The 10,543-nt window shown below is 37.9% G+C and overlaps 1 protein-coding gene and 1 long non-coding RNA gene across 6 annotated transcripts in view; one reads left to right on the top strand and one right to left on the bottom strand.

Moving 5' to 3' along the window:
* The window catches only part of LOC106878228 (uncharacterized), a 130,260-nt gene that overhangs the window by 8,106 nt on the left and 111,611 nt on the right, over window positions 1-10,543 (top strand). For 2 of the 5 annotated variants that reach the window (XM_052971595.1, XM_052971593.1), the window contains exon 1: window positions 194-397. The exons of the other annotated variants lie outside the window; for them this stretch is intronic. The gene's annotated coding sequence lies outside the window, so the exon portion shown is untranslated. Of the gene's footprint in view, window positions 1-193; window positions 398-10,543 lie in introns of those variants that run through there. 5 annotated transcript variants of the gene reach the window in all.
* On the bottom strand, window positions 506-3,677 carry LOC128249060 (uncharacterized). The gene is made up of 2 exons (XR_008265163.1): window positions 2,635-3,677; window positions 506-1,960 (listed from the first exon to the last, which is right to left on the bottom strand). It is a non-coding gene; the product is annotated as an uncharacterized LOC128249060 (long non-coding RNA).

Genomic DNA, 10,543 nt, shown 5'->3' with positions numbered 1-10,543 from the left:
AAGAGCAAGGATGGAAGGAAAGGTAATTGGAAGAGTCGATTTTAAAAATATCAGAACAGTGATTTTTTTATGACAAGGATTTAGAGTTGGAAAAGACGATTGCAAGAATAAAAGGATTAGTAAGACTTAAACTGGACATTGAAACGCTTGAAGAAAAAAAGAATAACTATATTGGTGGAAGAGTATGTGATGCAGAGACTGCAACGGATACACCCGGACAAGTTTCAAATAAGTGGATCATACGTGGGCTACGACACTCTGCCAAGTGTAGTAACGGTAGAGGAGCTGTGGCCACTTACAATTGTTAAAGAAAAAGCATGATCATTAACTGTATGAGAGAACTGTTAAATGAAACTGCGAGTTTTGGGGGACTCGTAAACCATTTCATCACCTCATTGTAAGTAATTCATTTCATTTATAGGAAAGTTGGTTATACAACATTAGATGTATACCTGACTTTCCTATATACAATTAAGAAATATAAACGGAACGCTGAACTCCAGACTATCAACTTAAACAACACTTTATTCAGGTGGTAAATATATACATCTTTAGCTCTTGTTGTTACAGCTTCTGTTGTGTGTGAGCATAGTTGTTGGGACGTGGGTATGTAGTTGCAAGCGAGCTGTCGAGTGTAAGTCCGAAAGATGGTGAAGAGACAGCTTAACACGTCCATGCTCATGGTCGGCCGACCGTAAAAAAGATAGAATTAAGCGGGAACGCTTGGCTGTTTAATTCCACGCATGCGCACGGCATTACTACACATTCATCATTCATTCTTTGTACCCCACGTATTGTATTACGTTGTCTGTCTTTGTAGTGTTCCCCTCTATGTTAAGGCCTAAGTGCCGAATAAAGAAAGTCCACTTGTAGTAGTGTAGAACTTTGACTCGTATTCTCTAAAACATTGTCATGACCCATTTCCAGCCTATCGTTCTACAGCTCAAATTTCATCCAAAATTATCTTAATTTGTTGACTAAGTCTGTATAACGGTAGCTAGATGCCTTAAAGTATCTTGTTAGCTGCATTGACTAATAAGAAAAATAAATCGTTTAGGAAGGTTAGCTTTGCAATCCGTTTATCAGAAGTGATCTTGAATACTTTATTCTGTTTTCTCGAACGAAAAGAATTCTTTAGATTAATCTTTCATCATTGCAACGACTACGACTCTTGAAAGCCATCTCAGTTCTGCGTGAAACACATCTTCCCCCGCATTTTATTCTTTACACAACAGAAGCAGTATCTTTGTGTTCAGAAGACTAGATTTGACGAAGTTCATCATTCGTACGTTATACGATCTGAGAGAAGGAGGCACTATCTTCATACACAATGCAATATCTATTAATCATACAGTTTATGTTCTTTACATCACGCTTTACATTTGACACTGTTAAGAAAACCCAGCATTGTAGGAACTGCTTTGGTTATGCAGCAACCGACTATCATTTACCAAGAAAGACCTTTTTTTTTTTTTTTTTTTTTTTTTTTTTTTACACAGAAACTATGTACAACTTCATATATGTCTTCTCCTTTTTGTTGCGCTCACCAAGGCTTGACAAAACATTGTTTTAAAAATTCGAATCCTTAATTTATACCTTGCCTGTACCAGTTAATAGATATGAAATGTAAGTTTCCGTAACCAAGGATCGAAACTTGAATCTTTACGTGTGTTTCCTTTGTTCTCTAAATGTGCACGTAAAATCCTTTCGTTCAACCTGCTAGAAATTCGCCATTATCTTACACGAAGCAAAGGTTAACTTAGATAAACCTGATTTATTTTCAATCACGGTGACACAGTTAAGCTTTGAGATAGGTATATATTGGCAATGCCTGGGAAAAAATAAATAGGTGGTTTATTTGTCAGTTCCAGGGAGCACTTCGTCGTTTCACTTACACATTAACAAGTTTCTTCCGCATGAGTCTTTGCCTTCCGTCTTCCACTTGCTTGTTGGTAGTCAACTGTAAGGATATGGATAAGAAATCGCGGTGTAAACAATTGTATAAATTCCGCAACAACTTCATTTTCTCACTTCATTTAATACACCCAGCAATTATTTAGTTATATACTTCTTACATGTGTGTAAACTCAAAGATTTCTAGCGTAGCCTCTTATATTTTTGAACTACCGTGTATATCGTTTATAAATATAAGATATCTTTCAACAAACGTTATCATTTCACATTGGCTGATTAAGCAGTTCCTTTGCTTGTAATATATTATGAATATTTCAGCAACCGTATGTGGGTATATTAGTTTTTGCAGTTTTAGGAGCAACCTTGGGGGTGGTAACGTAAATTAGTTTCATTTTGTCTTTCTAACTACCCACTCTGATTAAGTTGAATACGTTTCATTTATTTTCTGTCTGGAATGCAATTGATGTTTGTCAGTTTGATCAGGATCATCTAGTTACAGAAATGTCTTTTCAGAAAGCTTGGCTTCAATCTCTGATGAACTTAAAACTTTGGCAAACAATACATTGTAGGGAGAACCTTTTTCATTTTACCCTCCACTGATATTAAATTTAATGTATGCTTCTTTGTAAAATCTTTTTTTTTTTTTTTTTACCACTAGGTGCCATAATTACTTAGAATGTAAAAGTAAATGTTTTAGTAGTTAGTTTGCTAAATACGTACCTAGATACTCCAAAATGACAAGGTATTTTAAAACATTTACACACACACGGATGCAGGTAACACCAAGTGATAAAGAAGTTTTCGCAATAATGAGGACCCAGGTATTGATCTCGCTGCAAAGAATGTGGAGTCAGTGTGACAATCTTTCGGTATTAGTAGACGTCATTCATCCACGCAACGTTCCCTCGTGATATAGGTAAGGGTGAATGACGTCGTCTATTAATACCGAAAGATTACCGCCAGTGTTCTTATAACTGAAAACACGGCAAACGAAAACGGGTTTGTAAGCTTGTAGGTTGGATTGTACTGGTAAATTCAAAGTCCTAGTCTTGTCACACTGTGTCATGCTGATTCTCCCTGGAAATTAAGTCAATAGTTCGTCACTGTAGAATATTCGGACACAGACACGCTCATGCAATGAGTAAGTTGTTACGTTGATCGAACAATTAATCATCATAGAAATCGACGGGAATCCCTATGCATTTTATATACACTTGTGTGTGTGTGTGTGTTATACATACACACACAAATATAACATTATATTTACATGTACATTCGCACACGTTTCTAAACACAAATGTATGCGTGCGTGGTTGAGCACGCACGAAAACTCTTGTGTATATTATATTTCATCATATACGCATATATTACGTGTGTGCTGTGTGTCTTATTTGCTGTTTTACCCCCATTTCTTAATGTGGGCCGCTTATATAATATCAAGGACCTTGACATTATTGCTGTTAACCAAATTCTTGCAAACTTCAGCAGTGAGTTTGTCAAGAGAATTTCACATGACGCGCAATTGCCAAACTAATACGTACACGAAAACTGTTCTCCCTACCACTACTACTGCTACTATGTCACAAATTTGTGGGTTGGAAATGTACGTTGATTAAATCAGCCCCAGTATTTGAGTGGTTCTTTATTTTATCTCAGAATAACGAAGGGTAAAGTTGACTCCGGTTGGAATTGAACTCGGAACGTAAAGGGAGGGAATAATTACTGTAAGATATTTTTTTCCGGCACTCTTACGGTTCTGCCAACCCACCTTCCTCTCACATAGATAAAAGGAGGGAAATATAGTGGGAAGGGTGGGAATTAGTCGATGAGTATATGTGTGTGTGTGTGTGTGTGTGTGTGTGTGTGTCTATCTGCCTGTCTGAGAGGGAGAGAAAGAAAGAGAGAGATAGATACATATATGGATATAGATATATATGTGTATATAAGATACACATACACGTTTACACAAACATAGCACACGTGTATGTGTGTGTATGTATATATACGTACGTGTGTGTGTGTGCACGCACACGCACACACTAGTCTAAGTACCCGGCGTTGCTGAGAAGTTTAAAGAATGTTAAAGGAATTGAATATATTTATTCTGATAAAAAAAAAAAATGTTTTCTGAAAAATTCTATGAGATGACAGGAATATAAACAAAGTTATTAAAAGAAATCTTGAAATCAATCGCAGTTCAATTTTGGAGAACTTCTAAATATACAATGTTTTCAGGCTGTCCTTTAACTGGGGTACAAATAAAGAGTTTTGGGCCTTCCAACTTGCGAACATCCTTCTCATGAGAGAAGCAAGGTTAAGTCTAACAACCTTGAGAGATTGTCCATGAGATTTGTTTATCGACATAGCTAAAGTTTAGTTTCACTGGGAACTGGAGCCGTTTAAATTCAAAGGGAGGTCAGATGGGATTAACCCTTTCATTACTGTATTTATTTTGAGATGCTCTCTGTTTCTTTCAATTACTTTAAATGCAACAAAGAATTTAGTAAAATAGTTTAGTTATCATTAAGCTAGTATTAGGAACATAAATTGTGACTAAAGTTTGGTGGGAGATTTTAATTCATAACTTATGAAAACAAGACATTTGTACTCAGAGCCAGAGCCGGTTTCAGCTGGGTTGGTAACGAAAGGGTTAACGGGATATGTGGAATGAAGACATCTTCACCCTTATATTTCCCAGTGGTAATCGCTGCCTCTAGAACATGGAATTGCATTGCTTTCATTACCAGTCTGGTACCATTGAACAGGCGAGGTGGATCGAGATTCCCGAGCAGCATGATTGGGGCTCCCTTTTTAAGTGTTAAGTTGTGAGGTGGCATCCCAGATGACTGGAGGGAGTTCAGGACAATTGGAAAAACTACAACTTGGTCCTGATCAATGACAGTGTTGATGGATTTGAAAGACTGTTCTCATCCTGGCAACAGCTGTAAGAGATTTTATCAACAGCATCATTACATGGAGTTAAGATGGCTTGCTCACATACCGATTGACTGTTGCTAAAGTTTTGTGCAATGTTTGGAAACACATGCATTTTGAGATCATTAACAGTACCGTCTCACCCCAGGGTAGCTTGTGTTTCTGTTGCAATTCTCCGTATAAATGATAGCAAAGTGTGTATCAAATGAAATTAAAATTCTGGTTCAGTGACAGATCGATCAAGTTAGTAAAGTTTTAATGCTTTGGTAACAACATATTCTCTCTTCTAATTAAATATTGAAAAAAAGAGAAAATGCCCCCCTCTTTTTTGCAAGAGAAATTAAGTTAGCTTTGCTTGTATCGGGTGCATAACATCACCTCTAACCCTTTCCACTGTCTAATATGTACATGTATGACCTTTATGGAGGGTGAGTAATAGGAGGGTTAAGGGGGGGTGCATGGGAGAGGGGGAGGGCAGGTTGGAAGGTAGGGGAGAGGTTTCTCAACCCCCACTTCCGCTTTACCTGGTGGTATAATTGAGAAGGGTATAGAAGGGGGCTGCACTTCGCCAGTTAGTTATCAGCATACAATGTTTTTTAAATCTCTATCCAAGTATAATCTGATTTAAAATAGAAATATCTACTGTTAATAAGTTGAGTTGTTCCAAGAATATTAAACATAGTTAACAGAATTGAGTGAAATTCTTGTTCCAGAATCCGTTTGTTTGTAACCTTGATGACGTGCCAGTTGAACTACAGCTGGGGCTCATTGATTTGCAAGCAAGTGACTTGTTGAAAGAGAAACACCGAGAAGGAAAACTTGTTGAATTTTATTGCTGCTTACCTGATGACGAGTTTTCAAAGTTGAAGAAATTTGCCTCTAGTATGGTGTCAGTGTTTGGAACAACTTATGTCTGTGAGCAAACATTTTCAAAAATGAAGTATGTGAAGTCAGCACATCGAACGAGGTTGACTGATAAACACTTGAAAGCATTTCTCTTGGTCGGATGCAGCAATTCCAAAGCAAATATTGATGATATCTTAAAAGCTAAACATCACTTTCACAAATTTCACTAACCTTTTTTGCTGTTTAGTTTGTGAGATTTGGATACGTGTGCATTGTGTGTGATGTAACTATCTTAATGCTAACGTTGCCTTCTTTGATAAATTTAGCTAAATAAATATGTTGGTTGTCTTTATTTTTTTTGTGTATTCGCTGTATTGCATTGAACAAAATGGTTATGCAGCCTGCACTCATCATTCTCTGTTATCTGACCCACTGAAAAAAGTTTGGTGACCCCTGGTCTAGCCTATGTGAGCATGGAAAGTGTTCAAATGACAATATACACATTTATAGTAATATTATTTAAAATAATATATTGACCACATAAGGGTCATTCTACTGTCAATTTTGGACCATTCATGTAGCTTTCACTGCAGTAGCTCATTACAAGCTTTGACCGTAAGCAATTATAAACATTTGGGACTAGGAATGTCTGTGTACTTCTATTAAAGAGAATATATGCAAGGAATTAAAAAGCATCTTATAAAATTAGTTATAATACACATGGTTGTTGTTGGCACTCCGTCGCTTACGATGTCGAGGGTTCCAGTTGATCCGATCAACAGAACAGCCTGCTTGTGAAATTAACATGCAAGTGGCTGAGCACTCCACAGACATGTGAGCTCTTAACGTAGTTCTCGGGGATATTAAGCGTGACACAGTGTGACAAGGCTGACCCTTTGAATTACAGGCACAACAGAAACAGGAAGTAAGGGTGAGAGAAAGTTGTGGTGAAAGAGTACAGCAGGGTCCACCACCATCCCCTGCCGGAGCCTCGTGGAGCTTTAAGGTGTTTTCGCTCAATAAACACTCACAACGCCCAGTCTGGGAATCGAAACCGCGATCCTATGACCACGAGTCTGCTGCCCTAACCACTGGGCCATTGCACCTCCACTAATACACATGGTAGAAGAAATACTACTCTGAGTTCACAAGCTAAGCAATCTCTGCCTGTTTTGCAAGAATAATGTATTCCCTTCCCACATACCCACTTGCACTAGCATACTTAAGCATAACTGTAAACATATGTATGGTTACACAAAAGAAAGACAAATGAAGGAGAGAGAAAGAGGGGAGGAGGGACACAGTTAAACATTTGATAAAAGGCAATCTATGATTGACTCATTCCTGGATTTTGTGGTGGGTGTGCCCAGTTGAGGAAGATAAATTTCTTTCTGTACTTTGCAGAGACTGAAATTCTCTTATTTGATGTTTGGTATAACCATCTGAGTTAGAGTTCTTGGTGATCAGTTACTTTTTGGCAGTGCAAAGCCTACATTTTCTGCTAACATTCATGTGGGGCTTACATTTTACTGCAGTTTTCCAACTGATATCATATGCTGTGCTTTTTTTCCTTACAACAGCCTGACATAACTTGCAGCCTTTGTAATGTTTTGCCTTTTAATATTTCGTGAGCATCCCCTCCAACATATTGATGTGACACTTCAAGTCGGCATTGCAGCTTGTGTTTGTAGCTTTGATCTCTGCCTCATATGTGATAGTCTCAATGTTACAGAAGCCAATACAGTTGACATGTGGTAGTGTCTCTGCATTAGTAGCCAGCCTCAGCTGGCGGATTGAGTCTGTGTGAGATAATCACCTTCATGTTTGGAGTACACTGGTATTGAACCAGATTATTTACAAACATCATATGAACAACAAGCACCAAGTGTCAACATCAGCTCTTAAAAAAAAAATATGACTGAGTATAATCCTTTAAATGAAACAATTGTGGGCAGCAGGCAACATAAAATGAGGGATGAATTACTATCAATAAACACAATGTGGTTAACTTAGCAGCATTCCATGTTGTTATTACTGTTTATCACCATGTTTGCTCTGAGGGAATGGACATATGATTTTCTCAGGCATTGTGTATCTGGGACTATATTAACCAAAATGTTTCTCCTATTTTCTAGTAGGTCAAGTGACTGGCTAGAAACTCCTTTGTTAATTGTAACATTCCAGGCTTCTTCCGTCAGACGTTTCAGCCACTTAACAACACTCAGTATGGCTTCTTGTTTATTTTGAAGCACATTAAAATTCCTGAAGGCACCAAACTGGAAACAAACTACTCAACAGAGTGTTAAATTAGATGACCCCTCATTTAATTAGACACTGAAATATTTATTTAGAATTTCCTTTCCAGAAATATTCTTGATGGTATTTTAATATAGAATTTTTATATAAAACAATAGAAAGTTCCAGATGAAAATATTACTTACAAAATTCATTCTAAATATTGCATTTCCAGAATAAAAATCCCTGCTCCTGCTTCTGTCTACCCCCACTTCTTCATACAAAATTTATTCTTATGTATGTATACACACAAATACACCCCACATACATGCATGTGTGTGTGTGTGTGTGTGTGTGTGTGTGTGTATATATATATATAAATATATATATCTGTAAAAATATGTGACACTTATTCAGTAGCCACAAGACTTTGGTCAGCCCAAGGCTATAGCAGAAGACACTTGCCCAAGGTGTCACACTGTGGGACTGAACCTGGAACTATGTGGTTGGGAAGCAAGCTTCTTACCACACAGCCACACTTGCACCTAAACTTTCCCTTCATTGAAGTTACTCTGTTAGTTGAAGGAAATCGGGAATGTGCATCACATATAATGCATGGGCTTCAGGGAAATATGTCCTGTCTTTCACAAGTGATTCACTGGACAGACAAAGATTTAACACTTTTGTTACTATATTTCTGTTGAAATACACTGCCTTTCTTTCGGATAGTTTTTAAAACAATGGAGAAGTTAGTAAAATAACTTTACCATTATTAACCTTTTGTAAACAGAGCCTCATTTGGTATCCAACCCTCAGCAGGCAAAGTGATGCTCAGTCTTTTGAGACCAATGCAGAATAGTAATGATGGATTTTCTGGCAAAGGGCACCACAATTGATAGGGCATATTATGCTTCTCTGCTGCAGAAATTGCAGGACACCATCAAAGATGAGAGGCATGTCATGCTGACCAAAGGAGTCTGCCCCCTCCAAGACAATGCCCCAATTCACAATGTGCATGTTACCCCAGATGAAACCACACTCTTGTGGCTATGTAATTCTTCTTCATCCTCCTTACTCTACTGACCTTGCACCATCTGACTTCTACCTCTTTCCAACCATGAAGTCCTTTTTGGAAAGGAAGCACTTTTCAGATACTGAACTTATTTCCGAGGTAAACTCTTGGCTCCCAATGAAACCTGTTGACTTCTATAGACGAAGTCTTCACAGTTGCATAAAACGATGAGAGAAGTGTGTCACCATTGGTGGTGGCGGCTATATAGAGAAGTACTAATAATTATGCCAAGTTTCATTTATCCCCGTCCTTGGGAAGTGGGTCAGGGGAAATCGTTAATGAACACCCATCATAGATAAGTCTGTTCCATGAATAAGATACATATTATCTTTGTGCAGTTTATCTGTTTTTGTTTATTTATAATGGAAGTCTAAAGAGTAAAATTCATCGTTTCCTTATGCAGTTATAGAATGAGGAATCTCTTTACCATGAATATTTTTAGAGTTTACAGCTCATAAACTAAACAATTAAAACAAAGGATAATTTAGTATTAATTATATGTAAATGTTAGATAGCATGAAATGAATCTCACACACACACGCACGCGCACGCGGGGTAGAGATGTGAGTTAAGTGGTTTTGGTTGGGGACGTGAAGAGCTTTCAACCATAGAAAATCTGCCTGAATGAAGATTGACCCATGGAAGAAGTAGATGTTATAATGATGTTGATGATGATGTTGATGTTGATAAGAGTAATTATAGAAATAAACACATTGCAATTATAACAAAAAATATTTGTTTTCTGCAAAGCATTTAGCATGAGATCTTGATGAAAGTGCAAAATTTAGTCTTGTTTAAAGTTATAATAAAACGATATGTATGTGTGTATGTGTGTGTGTATGCCTGTATGTGTGTCATTATCATCATCCTCATTGTTTAACATCTGCCTTTCATACGGGCATGGGTTGGACGGTTTGATAGGAACTGGCCAGGCAGGAACCTGCACCAGACTTCTGTGTCTATTTTGGCATGATTTTGTGTATGTGTGTATATAAGTGTGCGTGTGTATCTGTGTATATGTATGTGTATATATGTATGTATTTAGATACATGTATAGCTAAAATGAGGGACACTTGAAAATATAATTAAGTTATTTATTGTACGTTATTGCCACTGCCACAAATGCTGACCAATAGTAGCAGTACCTTAGTCTTTCTAAAGGAAGAACACATTGGGTACACAGTACCCAGGAGAAAGGCAGGTTGGTCATGGTTAGAATGTTTTTAACCATAGGTCTGTTTAATCAGACCTGAGCAGCAACCACCATCATCTTCACTACCAACAATACTGAAACAACCATTTGCTCCAATCCACCACCACTACCACTGTTGTAATCACAGGCGCCACCACTGTCACTGCCACCACTGCCACAATAACACCATCAGCACTATCACCACCACAACAACCACAACCACCACCACAACAGTCACCACCACCGCCACCACAACGGTCCCCACCACCACCACCACCACCACCACCACCACAACGGTCACCACTGCCACCACAACGGTCACCACCGCCACCACAACGGTCACCACCACC

Source organism: Octopus bimaculoides, chromosome 11 (genome assembly GCF_001194135.2).
Source record: "Octopus bimaculoides isolate UCB-OBI-ISO-001 chromosome 11, ASM119413v2, whole genome shotgun sequence".
Lineage (NCBI taxonomy): Eukaryota > Metazoa > Mollusca > Cephalopoda > Octopoda > Octopodidae > Octopus > Octopus bimaculoides.
This window is presented reverse-complemented; position numbering and strand designations above follow the sequence as displayed.